At 43.6% G+C, this 17,304-nt stretch overlaps 1 long non-coding RNA gene across 1 annotated transcript; it reads left to right on the forward strand.

The window, feature by feature from the left end:
* Nucleotides 1–1,466: 1,466 nt before the first annotated feature.
* Nucleotides 1,467–16,865, forward strand: LOC114608445. The gene is made up of 2 exons (XR_003709373.1): nucleotides 1,467–1,545; nucleotides 16,597–16,865. It is a non-coding gene; the product is annotated as an uncharacterized LOC114608445 (long non-coding RNA).
* The last annotated feature ends 439 nt before the right edge of the window (nucleotides 16,866–17,304 follow it).

Raw genomic sequence — 17,304 nt, forward strand, 5'->3', positions numbered from 1 at the left:
ACCAGTGAACCAAAAAGGTGGAGCCCAGCTGGCCTTTCTATCACAAAGGCAAGCATGGATGCAGATAATAACGTAGTTTCATTTGTAATCACTTATTTTTTTGTTTCCAACTGGCAAGCCAGAGTGGGGCTGGCACTCCAGTGACAGGTCTTCTTGGAAATGGTGTAGAAAAGGAGAGAAGGCATCAGCCGGCACAGGGAATGGCGGCTCAGGTGGGGCACAGAGAACTGATTTTTTTTTTTTAACTAAAGATTCCAAATTCTGTTCTTTGCCAAGGTGGAGTCAGCGTTCCCAGTTGCATCTCTCTGGCCCCATGTTATGAGGAACTGTACAAAGTCAAATCACCCCCATTTCATCTAGACAAAAAGCATAAAGAGAAATGACAGTCAATCAGGATTCTGCTTGATTAACATCTTGAGAGTTAACAAGAATCTTCAGAGATGCAAATAAATAGCTCAGGGACTGGGCTCTGCTCCTGAGCCCGACCTTGTCACCGTTCAGGAAGGTGACCGGAGGATTTTAAGCTTTTGATACCTGTGTGATTACAACTGTACCCTTCACAGGACATGACAATGCTTTTTTGGCATTCAATTATATTTTGCTGTATATGTGCGCACACACACACACACACACACACACACACACACACGGAGCTAGAATTGAAATCATCTCAAGTGAGAATTCTTGTGATGCATTTAAGGGGCCTGCGTTTGACAGGTTGCTACCTAGTTATGGACTAACATCTCACCAGGCACCCCATAGCTTATCGCCTGTCATTTCAAAACAAAGACATCCTGTTTCCCCTTTCTGTGTCACATCTCATGGACTCATTCTCTGCAGACTCTTACTTTCATTATAAGCTCGGTGCACCTCCCTGACTTTCATCAGATGAGAACTTGAAAAAAAATAGAAAAAAAAAAAAAGGAAAAAAATCCATGTTTTGACTTGGGCTCTAGGTGTTATTCTCTCAGTCCAGCTTGAAAGAGGAAAAAAAAAATAAGCCCATCTCACGAGGGGGCAGGCCTGCCTCTCTGCCACCACTTGGGTCTCTGAAGTGTGTGAAGAAGAGAGGAAGAGACAATTAACACTCAGCACCAATCTGCATTTTCTTTTAGCTGCCATTTACACGCTGCTCAGGTTTTGAAAACCAGCATTTCATGCTACTCCCTAGAGAGCCAGCCCCAGCTTCAGCGGGATCCATCTGCACAGCAGTCACATTGCCGAAATCTTCAGCCAACCCAGAACTCATTTATTTATTTTTTGAAAAAAAAAAATGAGAGAGAGAGAGAGAGAGAGAGAGAGAGAGAGAGAGAGAGAGAGAGAGAGAGAGAGCTAGCAAGCTGGGTGAAAAGAATAGATGAGAATCTAGTAATATTTAACACACATGCTTGACCAATCCCTGTGCTGGGCCAGGCAGGGGTGAGTCGGTAGACCTTTTTCTTTGATCATCTTCTAGATTAGTATGAGCAGCGAGCAAATGAACAGGAGCCTGGTGACAATAAGGGATGACAGGCGACGAGGTTGGAGGCAGGAAGGACACACTCGGTAAGTTTCGGAGCTGCTCATCAGCCGGTGTGTCAGTGTGCTCTTGCTGATGGGGACCAGCACAGAGAAAAAGCCAGACTGGGGCGGCGCTCCTGGTGTGGGAATTATGATTAGCTTCTGGAGGAAGGGAACGTGGACCATCAGCTCCTCACAACTGATTCGTAAGCAGAGCTTGCTCTTTTTCCCACAGCCCCACCCGCCAAAGGTTGAACACCAAAGCAAAATAGCTTCCGTAAGCTTTGTTATCATATCCTTATCATCTTTCATACTGAATCCACCACCCCTGGAGGTCACCTAGTCAACGGCCAGCCGCAGCTGGCTTTTAAAGCCGGCTGAGTCATTTGGTGATTGGTGAAACAGAGACAGGGCAGGCACATTTTCCCGCTTGAAGGCATCTGATCTCTCTGGGGATCAGAAAGAAGTGTTTTTTCTCATGCAAAAAGTCTTGGCAGGATAGACTAGGCAAATGAAGAAAAAAGAACAATGTAAGGTTAGCGGTTTTTGCTTGTTCTTGAGAACACAGCCTGGTGCTATTACAATAAACGAATGAACAGTCGGCTCCGCCCAGTTCTGCTCTGAAGACCTTGTCGATGGCTGTGCCAAGGAAGTGTTTGCTCCCTGAGCAGGTGTGTTTCAGCCCTCTGCACAGACAGACTTAACAATGATGCATAGACAGAAACAGGTATGCTCGGATGGGTGAAACCGTCATACCTTTGGGCAGGGGGCATGAGTGGCATGAGCGCCTGGCAGCTGAGGAAGAATTGAGTGGGTGAAAAAGACTTACAAGATGCCCATTGTGACCTGTGATGCAGCCACATGTCAGGTTAAATTGCATCCTGTCAAAGACAGGAGTGCTTTTCAGTTCTTGCAGTTACACAGACTTGTAACCTCCATTTCTCAGCCCTGCCCCTGATCCCTGCACCCCAAGATATGTGTGGTGAAAATAAAAGTAAGATAATAATAAATAGTTTTTGGTTTTCTGCCTCTGGTTTTACTAGGTAGATCCCCCAAACCTTCAAATTCTTGTCTCGTCTCTGGTGATGAGAATACCCCTCCTCTACCATACTGATTACTGTTGTCACAGTCACCTTGCAAGGATTCAAACCCAGACCCTAGCCCAAAAATACTGGGCATATTTATAAACTAGGAACACAATGCTGTCTTGGGTGCTGAGAATTTGGAAGCAGGTATATATATACATATAAATCAAGAAGAAAATACATCAAATTCCATAGAGTGGTTGCCATTTTCCTTGGGTTTGAAACTTTACAGTGGCATGAAGACATTTTCTATGAATGGAAGACAAGTACAATCATTTAATTAATATGTGAGATTCAAGGAAGCTTCTGCCAGTGGTGTTTGTGGTTTTAGTTGGGGAAACAGCATCATGTTTGTACACGGATTCAGTAGAGAAGGTGAAAGACCAGTGACAGCAACCTGAGGTTGTGTGAGGGGATGGGTATTTTCAGAAACAGGGTGGGGTGTATAACAGGTGTATAACAGGGTGTATAACAGGTGGGGTGTATACAACGCAAATGCAGAAGGATGATGTGTGTGATGTGAGATGGGGAATCGTCATCACTCTAGTTTCTCAGGGATGTGGGAGGCAGAGCCGTCTGTCCAGAGTCAGAACATAGTAAAGGTTTGAGGAGGGAGGAAAGGTGGTAACTCTTTCAGGAGCATGATTTGGACTGGGAGAAGCAGAGGCCTATGGGAAGCACTAAGGGTTTGTATGTCAATGACTGTACAGTGAGATCAGCCTGTCAGCCTGTGGGGTTGTTTTCCTTTGTCCTGCTCCAGTGCTCTAGTGGAGGCAGGGAGAAGAAGAGTGATGGCTTTAGTGAGGTTCCAGTTTGCCAGCTTGAAGGATGAAGGTAGTCGCGGCTGGAGCAGCTGTGTGTATGTTTGGTAACTCACCATGGCCCAGCTAGGTGAGGGAGATGCAGGAGAGCAGTAAATAAAAAGATGCCAGGAACAGTATTTTAGGTCTTGGTGTGGTCTAAGCATCGTGGGAACTGGAAGAGGGAGGAGAGGTGGAAGAAGAGGAGGCAAGAGTCTGGGAGGGAGATGGTGAAGCATTGTTGTGTCTGTACTTCTAGTGGATGATGAGTAGGCAGGGAATGGATTTGGCGTGACCAGTAGAAGAGGTGAAGAACTAAATTTGCCAGAGGAGAGCAAGTGGTCTTCCATGGTGGGAGGAGCATTCCTCTGTAGGACCCATGCATCTCTGGGTCCGCCTTCCATGTTATATTTTAAACGGTTAACAGCCTGTAATTCAACCCCATGAGGTCTAGTTGGATGTTGAAGACTCTAAGGATTGTGAGACTGACTAAGCCAACATCTTCAGGTAATCAGAGGTGAGGAGGAGAGGTCTTTAGATGACTGAGGTCAGGAAAAGAAGATGCTGTAGTGCGGCGAAGAACAGAGGTTAGGAAGCCCAGCTCAACCCCACGGGCTCAAGGGGATGGAAGCTAGATATGAGCAGTGCAAGTTTCTCCATTTGCTAATTATATGACTCTGGATAAATTATTTAACATTCCCATCCTTCATTTTCCCCAAACATAGAGATTATAACTATATTTCTTCCAGAGACTTTTCTCTGGGTTAGGTGACATAACATCTGCCCCATGCTTATCACAGTACCTGGTCCAGTGTGAGTATAGATACGTCTGCATAATTGAAGTTTTTATCAGCTATCTGGGACAGCAGAAGGGACGAGTGAGCACTTGGCAGGTACTGAGGGGCTTCAGAAGGAAGGCAAGCCAGAGGGCTGAGCTGAGAAAACAGTGTCTCTACTGAGAGAAGAGGGTAAGGAAGCAGGCCCACAGCTATGAGTGAACAATTGACTATGCAGAGGGTGAAAAATGCCTTCAGAAGAAAAAGAAGTAAAGCGAGTTTCTAATCAGAGCCACGAGGACTGTTGCCTGGAGGCTTTATTGCTAACTGATGTGCTTCTGACAATAATTAGAAACAATTTCTGGGGACTCACAGGGCAGAGTCACCTAGTGATTGTATTTACCACAGAGAGTGGTGTCTGGGGTGAAAATGGATGCTATTGTTTGCTGAGAATGCCTTAGAAGGTGACCTCATAATGAATAGATTTTTCAAGGTGTTTGACATTCGCTGACTTTCTTTTCAGCTCCTCTAAGTCACAGAGGCCATTACTGTAATGACAATACCTGGATTTATCTTTGTTAATGGCAGGCGACCTATGAGAGATAAATTCCCCCTCTGTGGGCTGCAGATTCATAGACAGGAGAGCTTTGTCTGCTCTAGCTGCTAAGATCCCCGAGGAATTCTAGGATTGACCCTGACACTACTTCAGCCCCATTCTTGTTTAAGACTCACCTGCCAAGGCCCAGGGCCCAGTATCTATGGAGTTGCCTTTTTTTTTTTTTTAAATAATGTTAGCTTTGCTTTATGTCACTCAGCAGTAAGATAATATATGTAAAATTCTTAGCACAGAGCTAGGACAAAGCTAGAGTCACTAATTATTAATTTGGAGGGTTCTTCTGGCAAAGACCTTCCTTCTAGGGCCTACTCTAAGCTCTGGCAACAGGGTAAGGCTTGGGGGAAAGTCAGAAGCATTATTAGCCCATGGTGTTAGAGAACTATATTCCTTTGGAAAAGGGTACAGTTCAGGGGCTTAAGGTTTGAGCATTAGAAAGCGGAAATCAAAGCTTTGTAAACAAGACAGTGTCAATTTGCCTTCTACCAGTTCTGCCCTGGAAGTCAAGTGAGAACAGAAGTGCAGCCCAGGCAAGGAGGCATGCAGTGAGCCGATGTCTCTGAGCGAAGACAACAAGAGTCTTCATGGCTACCCATCCTCTATCTGGGCTCACCAAGGTGGGAAACGATGCCAAGCTTTGTTGCAGTCTTGGTCCTCTGGTGGTTCTGGGAAGGAACACTACTGGCATATCTGGAGGACTCCCACACAGTGCAGAATATATAGCTCTCTGTCCACTAATGGCTATTGTTGTCTTACCTCACAGGTATGGTAATGATCCAAAAGGCCACACACATTTCATAACGTCCCCCTGGGATGAAGACTTCAGTGTGATACAATGTCCTGTGTAACCTCAGTGAAAGTACACCTCTGTTCAAAGATGCCTTCATACAAGCTGGCCCGCATCCTCTGGGCCATTTTCTACGCCTGGTTGAGGATGGAGGAGGCTGGCAGTGATCTCCCAGAACTATGAAAGTGTTTAGAGATTGCAGATCGAGGCTGTCCCCTCTCTGGGGATGTGGCCCTATGTGACAAAGTTGTATTAGTCACAACACCTCCAACCGTGCATAAGTGTTCCAGCTCATCGTGTGTCATGCTGGCAGAAGAAATTTATTCTAAAGCTAATGAGGCTTAGAAGTCAGTCCCTCTTCCAAGATTCATGAGAGATACTCAATAGAGTTCTCAAATTCAAAACAGCCTTAGAACTGTCTATGACATTACCAATAACATCTCATCTGAGACATTGGCTGGAGAGTGACATTAAGATTAGCTACAATTATTATGTCTTTGAGAGCCAGACACTACACACCAGGTACTGTCAACAGTCAGTCCTAAGACTGCATTTTTTTTTTCATAGTTCCTATTTTATAGTTGAGGAATTTGAAGAGCAAGAGAGGTCAAATGGCTTTTTGTTTAAGACCACAAAGCCAACAGGGATAAGAATCAGAGTCAGAACCCCAAGCGTTCTGATCCCAAAGGCCTCTTGTGTTTCATAGCACTGCCCCTCAGACATGAACATTAACATATAAATGTTGTCAGAATAAAGGTCAAGAGCATGTTGACATCAAAGGATGAAGGACAAGCCCCGTCCCCTGCCCAGGAGGTGGACATCTAGCCAGTAGGGCAGAGTGTGAGCTGGTTAAGGAGATGTGCTTCCATGGAGGGAAGATATTATTCTGAAAAAAGTTGGAGTTGATCCAGCAAATGTTTTTCACTGAAGGCTCACGTTGGAAGTCATTCTTCTTGAGGGAAACATAATTCTATTCCCTCATCTTGGCTGGTGAGGGGAACACAGAGCCTCAGAGTCATAAGTAATGGAGCAGGGAGAGGTACGGGGCCAGCTGAGCAGACGGATACCAGCAGCAGAGCACTGAGTGGCTGTAGTGTGGGAGGGATGGTGGTGGTGGCCTGCTTGTATATGCACTAAGCAAAGACTTGGGATTTAGAGAAGTGCAAGTTTTGAAAAATAGACATTTCCAGAAAATTGCACAAGAGTCAAAACTACAAAGAGCACTCATGGCTGGACCTGGGTAGCAGATGTGCAGCCCAGTCTTCCTGGTCCCCTAACAAGAGGAGCAAAGGCTGCCCTGTCTGGCCTCAGTGGGAGAGGCTCAGTGGGAGAGGACTACCTAGCCTTGCAGAGACTTGATGTGCCAGGGCTGGGGATATTGAGGGGGTCTGGTAGAGCACTATACTTAAATGAGCTATGGGTAGTGGATCCGTATCGACCCATCCAGCTTCTACTAGCATTGTACGATGGAAAAGATATCCCAAGGCATTTTTAATTATGATGAAAATGATGAGCATGCTTTCTCCTTGTGGCTTCTTACAGGGGTACTAACCCAGTATGTAGACATATGGATAAGATTTGTATTATGGTACAGGTTGAGTAGATTATGATTTTAGCAGACACTAAATTGTTTACAGTCACTTTAAAGAGTTTTGAATATTAAGTGTTAATAAGAGAAGAAAAAATAATCATAGTTTTCAATGCGTTGTTCTATTTGTATATGAGCAGGAATGTACCTACACATATTTGTGTAAGCATCAAAGGAAAAATACCTGGGAAGGCAGTGTGTACCTTTGAGAGCATAGGTTAGAAATAAAAAAGGGATATTCAGTTTTTATTTTATATTCTATGCCTTAGAATATACTTTGTCTTGTACTTTTTTGTTGCTATTGAAAAACACCAGGACTAATGTAACTTATAAAACGAAAGTATTTAATTTGACTTATGGTTTCAGAGGGTTAGAGTCCATGATATTGGAGCAAAGGAATACATGAGAGTTTAAAACATCTTGAATACACACACACACACACACACACACACACACCAGAAATGGTGTGAACTCTTTGAAAAGTGGCCCCCAATGGCTACCTCCTCCCCAAAGATCATGCTTCCTAATCCTTCCTAAACAGTTTCTTCAACTGGGGACCAATTATTCAAATATATGAACCTATGAGGGTCATTCTCATTCACACTGCTATACTTTAAAGACATTCCCCAGAAGCAGAAAAAAAAATGGGATTATAAGTGATTTTAATTTTTTAAAATGCCTTGGTTGGCTTCCAACTCAAAGACCCACCTGCCTCTGCCTCCAGAGTGCTGGAATTAAAAGCATGCACTACCCCTGTCTGGATAGTGCTAACCATTATTTTGAGAAGAAAAGACCACGTTTAAAGACACAGGGAGATGGTCAAGCCAAGGCTTGTGTTTTTCTGTCTTCTTGTGGGATTAGAGAAAAATGCCTCCACAGGAGGCAGAAATACACTCATGGGAAGATAGGAATAAGAGGAAGTGACAAGGGATGTTCTTTTGTCCATGGACCATAGCCCTTTATTTTGGTGCCTGCAAATCATGTGGTCTAGCAATCTTTTCCTTGATCCTGCCTGATTGTCTGGGAATGGAGTATAAGCATGGCTCAGAGGGTCAGTCTTGGTTCCTCTGCACTGTCAGGCAGGGCCAAGACAGCCTCACTCCCTCACCCCCACCCCCACCCCCGCCCCCAGGGTGTGCGAACCTCTGACCAGTTGTGGCTGGTTTGCACCTGCTGCTGTTTTATCACCTCTTTCTCTTCTGAAGCTTTCCAGACGATCAGACACAGGAGCTGGGCTCTGCCCACAGTGGAAATTGGTTTCTCAGAATTTACTGTTTGGCTCCAAAGCTGTGGTTGCTGAAAATGACTCATGGTCCGTTTATTATTCTTTTTCAAATAAATCACAGGCTGGGCAACCTGACATAGCTGAAAGTCCCAGTGGCCAATTCAGCTCTCAGCAGGTTTAGGCCCTTTGACTTGACCCTTTAATGTAGCAGAAGAGGCCCCAAGTACCTGACAGTGGTTACCTGGTGGCCATATAAGGATAGCACACTGAAAAATAACCAATCATGACAATGTTCTACATCTGGCAGCCACCCTCCCTCTTGCTTGGTGAGACTGTACCATGCCAGTTTGCCTGTGGAGCTCACATGCAGCCCAGAGAATTCAGGTGCTGACGGGCTTGCACTGACACCACTCATGGTGATTCACGGGCTGGCTGCAGTTATTACAGCCTGCAGAGCCTCCTACCAATTTCTCTCCCCTCCCTCCTGCCCTCTGCCCTTGTGCTCCAAGCTTTCAGGGGAGGCGTGCTTACATCTGATGCTGGGACTTGACAGCCCAGATATATGTGTGCCTCTCTCCAGGCCAGCTCATGCTGTCCTCTGTACATTGCTTTTGTGTTGCTTTTCGGAATGGTTTATCCCAAGGCAATCTGAACAACCCAGTTCCATTACAAAATGCTCCAAAATTGTCTTCCTAGAGTCCTTCCTACAAATTATTTTCATAATGATCCTTTCTAACACTCTGTTCATACTTATTACACCCCCTTTGAAACCTCTTTATCTTATCAGTACTTAGTTCCTTGATTGAGGTCTAATGTGTGTATGTACATACATATATACATACATACATACATACATATACATACATACACACATATACACGTACACACACATATATACATACATATACATACATATATATACATACATATATATACATATACACACATATATACATACATATACATACATATATATATACATATACACACATATATACATATACACACATATATACATATATACACACATATACATATATATACATACATACATATACATACACACATATATACATATATATCATACAAATTTAGTAGCAGTGGTGGTAGCCTGTCAGGCACTTGAGCTGTGCAAGGCCGTGGATGGGAAGACTGGGGTTCAAGCAGACTGGGTCCTAGTTCTCACATTGTTGAGTCTATTTCTCAAAGTGAGACCTTGGATTTGGGAGCTGTACATCAGAGGCCAGGAATCTACGTGTCTTACTAATTATGGCCCAAGTCACTTTCATCTGGGTGGTCAGAAGCACATTCTCCTTAACCATGTAGCAGATCTACAGCTTGTCTGAATGCAGTGAAATAGTTTTAAGTTCTCTGAAGTATAAACTTGAATCCAAGAGCTTTGAGCTTGGCATGTGGGAACCAGTCAGCTGCCTAGGAGAATAGTGATAGAATCTGATAAAACAAAACCAATGACGCTTCAAATCGATGAATCAATCTTTAAATAAGAGGCACGGGAACCTCTAATCCCCCGACATTGGGAACTTCGATTCTGGCAGATGTCAGCTGATGAGTCACTAAGTTACAACTAAACTGAAATCGTGGGGACACCAGGAGGAGCCACTGGACTTGATGATGCTCATTTCACAAAGGAGCTGTGGGAAATGCGTGGGCTTCTAGCCGGAGGGCCTGAGCACGACCCCAGCTCTCCTTAGCTTCTTGCTACCTGCCTAGGCCAACAGCTTAGGTTTCTGAGTCGTGTGTTTCTTTGGCTCCTCACAAATGCCACAACCCTGTTGAAGACACAGGGCTGCCGTGAGACTTGGGTGACTTACATACACGAAAACATGCAGACTGTGGAGTTCTGAGCAGACATTGCCTTTTCACTATGTAGAATAATGTTCGAGGCGCTATAATGGCAAAGCATAGTGTACTCTCCGGCAACGGGAGTGGGGGTAGGGAATAGTTTTGACTGGGATAATTCATTTAGAGCTAGCAGCTGAATAGAATGCCAGAAGCAAACAGGCACACAGGTGTTCGGGTTTGTTGTGCTGACACCATGTGCTACACACTTTATTTGTTTGTGATGAGCAGGAAGACGGGTGTAACTGGAGATCCGGGAATGCCAGTCTTCAAGAGAAGACACCGTCAAGTGTGAATTTGATATGGTCAAATAATTTTACTTAGGATTTCAGAACTCTCATTATACCTTAATAAATGCCATTGAGAGATGTTCAATTTTAAGCCCCAGAAAAATTGTTACTAGGGAAAGGGCTTTGAGACTGTATGCGATGATTTCCCTTTAGAGAATTTTAACATCGTCTATAGAAAGTATGAGATCGTGCAGAGTTTTTTGTTTTGTTTGTTGAGACATGGTTTCTCTGTGTAGCCCTAGCCATTCTGGAACTCACTCTGTAGACCAGGTTGGCCTTGAACTCAGAGAACCATCTGTCTCTGCTTCACGGTTGCTGGGATTAAAGGTGTGAGCTACCATGCCGGCAAGGTCATGCAATTTTTATGTGATGAATTAGTTGTTCCCAAAAGAGACATTGGGCAGTCCTTGCTCCTTCTGTAGCAGAGTCTTGCTTATTGCTGAAGGTTTAGTCAGAAGAGCTGGATTTTAGCAAGAAACATGTTTACGACTTCTAGACTCTTGAGCACCTCCTGTATGTCCAGCATAGTGTCGGGTACTAGAGAATCTGATATGCCCCAGCTTGTAACCGATTCATGGCAAAGGCAGAAGGGGAAACCCCGCCTTTGTTATTCAGGAGAATAATGAGCTAAAACTTGAGGTCTACAAACCTGGTATAAGGACCATTGTGCATTCGTTACTTTATTCACTTAACCAAATCGACTGAACCCTTTCCTGCATCAGCACATGCTTTACATAGCTTATGTGACCGCGGTAGCCTATAAAGATAGTGAGACTCCACCAGCCATGGTGGCATGGGACAGTAATCCCAGCACTAGCGAGGCAGGAGGACTACAAGGCAAGCCCGGCTCAAGAAACAACAACAACAACAAACAAAACAACCGGCAGAGATGATGGAGTCCCCTAGGCAGAGATCAGTGAAGACAGGCCAGGCAGAGAACACAGGGTACATACAAACCTGAAAGCTCAAACCAACAAACCACAGCATAGCTGGAGACACAGGCGTGGGGGCTGGACAGGAAGGGTCGTGCGGGCTCCACCATAGAATTCCGCCTTGCTGCCAAGTGAAAGAGGGAGCAGCTGAGAAGGATCTGTGGCGAGGGGTAGATATAAAGAGATGACTGCTTTTAGAAACCGTGGCGCTTTAAAATAGCCAATGCTTTGTTTGTGTCTTCCTCGAAGGATCCGTAGGTTGGTTGTGGGGGCGAAAATACAAAATAGTGGATTCAGGGAAATAAGTTAGGGACTATGCAGCAGCAGCGGAGGTGAGAAAAATGTTTTTAAAAAATCAGACACAAGGTGGTAGTGGTGGTAAAAAAGAAAGCGGGACAGAGTGGAGACTCTGAGGGAGCAGACATGTGGGAAGGAAGCTGTCTTGTTTCTTCTCCCTATGTTCTTGTCACTCCAAGTTCTATATTCCCTTTAGATTCTCTCTCTCTCTGTCTCTCTCTCTGTCTCTCTCCCTCCCTCCCTCCCTCCCTCCCTCCCTCCCTCCCTCCCTCCCTCCCCCCCCCTCTCTCTCTCACACACACGCACACACACACACAATATTAAGTGATTTTTTTGATTTATTTATTTTATGTACACTGTCAGTGTCTTCAGACACACCAAAAGAGGGCATCAGGTTGTCCTTACAGATAATTGTGAGCCACCGTGTGGTTGCTGGGAATTGAACCCAGGACGTCTGGAAGAGCAGTCAGTGCTCTTAACTGCTGAGCCATCTCTCTAGCGCCCCCTCGAGTTTTTTTTAAAGCAAAAGTTGTACCATACTATGGGTGTGTTAACATATTACCCGCGGCGAACAATGAAGGAGTTTGAGCACGGGGTTTGAAAATGATTGACTGTGTTGTCTCACCTCTCACTCCACAGATTTACCATCTAGAAAACAGCGATACAATGTATCTGACTTGTTAGGCTTCCTTAAGAGTTCAGGGAGGTAGCAAATTCAAAACCATTAACACAGAGCTTGGTTTAATGTAAATGCTCAATGCTAACTAGTGTCACAGATTCTAGTTGCCAAGTTGTATCAGTTGTGTGTCTCATCTCTGTAACAAAACACACAACAACAGCCACTCGAAGAAAGATAGGCTTGGTTTTTAATATTTATTTTATTTCTGTGTATATGTGGCTCTGTGGTAAATGGCACATGTGCTGCAGGTACCGGAAGAAGCCTGGTGGATCTGGTAGAGAATAGTGAACCAGGTAGATCTCCTGAAGCTGAGTTACTGGCAGCTGTGGATCACTTGATGTGGGCTCTGGGAAGTGCACAGTCACTGAGTTGTCATCTCTCTAGCCCTATTATGAATATTTCTCATTTGGGAACATTTTTCAGAGAAGATGAAAGCAAGAAGCTAATAACTACAGTTGAACATTCCTCCTATGAGCTCTGAGAATGTCCATATAGGTCATGTGTTGTTTCTACAGATAAACGGGGGCTAAGAGAACAGATGTTTTCCCAGTAAGGTAAGACTCAAGTATGCCCTTTAGACCTCATCCTTTATTGCTTTAGAGTCTCAGCAATCCAGGCTCACGGTTGCTTGGTGTTAGTGGATGGTTCATGCTTTCACATAGGCCAACCACGGTATGCGACACAGATTAGAGGTTTTTGAATGGCAATCTGTGGGTTAATAGGACTCAAAGTTGTCACCAATCCCAACAAAATGTAGAATAAAGTAAATTTAAAACATCTCCCCAGCTTTCCATTATGAAATGATTATTATGCCGAGCAGAATAATCCCAGTGGCACATGCCTTTAATTCCAGCAGTAGGGAGGCAGAGGCAGGCAGACCTCAGAGTTGGAAACCAGCCTAGTCTACAGAGTTCCAGGACAGCTGTGGCTACACATCGAAATCCTGTCTTAATAAACAAACAAACAAACAAACAAACAAATACAAAACAAACCACCACCAAGAAAAAAAACTGTACAGTTTTATTATCAAGAAATTCTTAGCCGGGCAGTGGTGGTACATGCCTTTAATCCCAGCACTTAGGAGGCAGAGGCAGGTGGATCTCTGAGTTCAAGGCCAGCCTGGTCTACAGAGTGAGTTCCAGGACAGCCAGGGCTACACAGAGAAACCCTGTCTCGAACACCCCCCCTACCCCCCCAAAAAAATCTTAAGGCCAAAAATGAAGAGAAAGGCTTATTCAGGAGGAAGGAGAAAGTGGTCACCAGTTCTGAGCAAGGTGAGCAAAGGGCTGAGCTGCCTAAAGTAGGTTGCCTGTGTTTGATAGAAAAAGGAAACAGAGAAAATTGCCCCCCCCAGAAGGGATCCCAGTGTCCGTCTTCCCCTGGAGATTCGGCAAAAGCTAAATTTCTCCTGAGAACTTGATAATAGGCAGTTGTTCTCACTGGAATCAAGGCTGTGTTCCCACGACTAATATAAGCTGGGAAATCCCAAGATGGATATTTAAGTTATTCTGGGTTGGGTAGTGCCTCCAGGTGCCTGGTTAAAGTGGGCACCAATTTTCCCTGAAGGCAGGGAATTTCTAGAATCTCATTCCAATTAGCAGCACAAAATGAAAATCACAAAATAAATGAGGGAGAATCAAGAAGCAGGAGCAGAACAGTAGAGTTCAGTGGGAGCTGGAGAGAGTGCTGACTGCTCTTCCAGAGGACCCACAGTCGAATCCTAGCACCCACATGGTAGTTAACAACTGTACCTCCAGTTCCAAGGGATCTGACACCCTCTTTTGGCTTTTGCAGCCACCAGGCACATCCATGGTGCAGACATACAGACAGACAAAAACACCCATACACAGGATGAATAAAGACATTAGATACTAGAAACTAGAGCATAGCTAGGGGACCGAGGAACCAGCCCAGCACTTGACAGTGTCACATTATCATAAAGTCTTCCTCTGATAAATCACACATCTTTCATTTAATTGTCTAAGAACATCAGTCATTTCCCAGTGTTCCCTTATAATGGCATAACTGGAGGGAGAAGAAGTCTGGTCAGTTGAGGTCATAGGAAGCAGTAACTTTTCACTGTTACATGTATGATGGTGAATTCTGCCTTGAAATAGTCCACAGATGTTCTTCTACTCCAGTGTCACGGTGACAAACCTCGATGACAGCAAAGCCACAGTGGAGACTCTTCCCTCTAACTTGGATCTCTTAAGTGATAACTTTCTTGAATGACTGTCATGAACTCCTGAAAACAACTGGTCACACCCATCACCCACTGCTACCTTCAGAATTATTGTAGAATCATTGTCCCTGTTTCTTAGGGTGACCACCTTCCTTTTTAACGTCACAGGCAGATCTTAACCACAGGAAATGCCAACGTTTTTGTAGTCTTCTTTCCCAGGGTAGTGAAACCTGCTTAGTCAACACTTACACAGCCTGGGTACAATGGTCAATGACTCTTCCGAGAACGAGATCTTCCAATGGAGCTGTGTTCTCATTACCGACCCAGCTGATATCTCATTTCTTCTCACAGTTCACTTTTCAGAACTGATCCCCAACAGCGAGAATGCACATGTGTCATCACACGGCTGCCAACTTCTTTTGCTAAATGAGAAAACAACACTCGCAAGAAAATATATTTTCTGCAGTGTAACACATTTGGGTACGCTATGACTCTTATCCAAGTATACTTACTGGTGATTTATACTTCTTTATGAAAAGCCTCCTCCTTTTATTTAAAATTAGGGAAAATATTTCTGATTGTATGTGATTCCCCATGAAAGCGCTTTAATATGTACCTTTTGTTTGTGAGGGAGAACACAGGCTAATGTAAGATATGATCTGTTTATATAAAACTTGTTTTCCACATTGGAAGAAAGGTCTGATGGCTTAAATGAATATTATGTTGGGGGGAAAAGTCTATGCTTTTGGAATGCTAGCATATGCCATAAAGTCAGGAAACAGAGCTGGTATTACAAGGTCACATTCGTTCAGAGGAAAACATCTACAAATGCCTGGTAGCCAGCAACCGTGTGTGCCTGAGCACAAATTCATCAGCATTAACCAAAGGAACTCACAGTACTTTCCTTGTGATCTGGAAAGATCGATAGTTGACATGTAAACCATTCCTAACCACCAGCAAAGATCATTTATAAGTAAGTATTTAAAAGGAAGCGAATCATCTATGCTGAGCTTTGTTTGTTTGTTTGTTTTTGTTTTTTTGGTTTTTTCGAGACAGAGTTTCTCTGTAAAGCCCTGGCTGTCCTGGAACTCACTCTGTAGACCAGGCTGGCCTCAGAAATCCACCTGCCTCTGCCTCCCAAGTGCTGGGATTAAAGGCATGCGCCACCACTGCCTGGTGAGCTCTCATTTTTAAAGCATGTTTTCTTCTTCATATGTGTTGGGTCATCATTTTAAAACTACCTTATCGTTTATTAACTGTGACCAAGGAACTCTGGATCTTTGGTCTTAATTCTTTTGGGCATAATAAGACAAAGATTGAAGAAAATCCTTTAAAATTCATGCCTTATAGTACATAGAGACATCATTTTTATTTTAAGCCACAGCTCTATGAAAATATTTAAAACCTTTATTACAAGAGTAATACATATGTGTTACATATTTAAACAACAAACAATAGTTCACTATATAAAGTATATATAGAAATTCCTAAGACTCTGGACCTGTCCATCCTCCATGAATAGCCTTGTGGGTATGTTTTCAAATGTGGGAAATTCAAATAAACAAATCTCTTATTATTATTTTACATAATAATATTTATTTATATTATATATTATATATTTTACATAACACTGTATCTGGGAGATATTTTAATAGTTGTATATATAGAATCAGTGTACTATACAATATTTCATAGAAAAGGTATATTCATGAAACATACTTTTACTGATGAACACTTAAGCAATTTTCAGTGTCTTATATGTAAGCACAAACATGATGGTTTTCTTTTACGCACAGCTTTGCATGTCTCTGAGAATGTTTCTCTAGGATAGATTTCTAAAAATTTAATTTTAAAATTTGGTTGTCAAATAGTTTATATATTTTCACATATTGTATTTGTATAAAAATTATTTTCCTAAGTGTTTAATGAGAGATGTGTTTTTTATTTTGTCTGTAACCTCTCTATGGCTTCATCTCACTTAGAATTCTGGCGATTTGGACCCACAGAAGCTGCTGACCAAGGACTGGAGAAACTGAGGCCACAGAGGGAGACTCGAGCTCACCTGGGAAGGCCAAGCAGCTATGAGCATGCGCAAGCCTGAGGAAATGAGTCAGAAGAAAGCAAGGACATCAAAGTGATAACGAGAGTGCTGAGTGTTTTAAATTATGAGACAAAAAGAGGTCCCCCCTCCCCCCTACTCACCCTGTACCATTGAATCTCTACATAATCGTATATAAAGCAATAAAATGTGTTCATTTGTGTGCGGTTCCTTATCTACTTGGAAATCAAATAATTTTATTTGGCACTATATTTACATTCTAATTTTCCTTCGTTTCAGCTGGTCCTTATCTGTCAAAGCTTCCTTTGACCTCTTGAAGGATTTCCCATGTCATTTTTACTCAAAGGTTTTGTTATTCCCCACCAAGTGTAGACATACTATACCAGGCCAAAGAGAGATCTTGGACAAGTTCTCATAGGGTTTATCTCTGTGTTGAGTGGCAGACTAGCTGTGGTAAAAGTCTTTCCCACGTTCTGCAGGCCCGGGGCTTTCTTGAGCTCTGAGCTACACTGTAGGACGGAACAGAGAGGTAGCTGATGGTCTCCCTACATTTGCCACACAGCCGCCTCTTTTCTGAGTTTTCTGAGATGTGACTGCATTCAAGACACCCCTCCCTACGACATACTCACCG

Source organism: Grammomys surdaster, unplaced genomic scaffold (assembly GCF_004785775.1).
Source record: "Grammomys surdaster isolate TR1022 unplaced genomic scaffold, NIH_TR_1.0 125901, whole genome shotgun sequence".
NCBI classification, from domain to species: Eukaryota; Metazoa; Chordata; class Mammalia; order Rodentia; family Muridae; genus Grammomys; species Grammomys surdaster.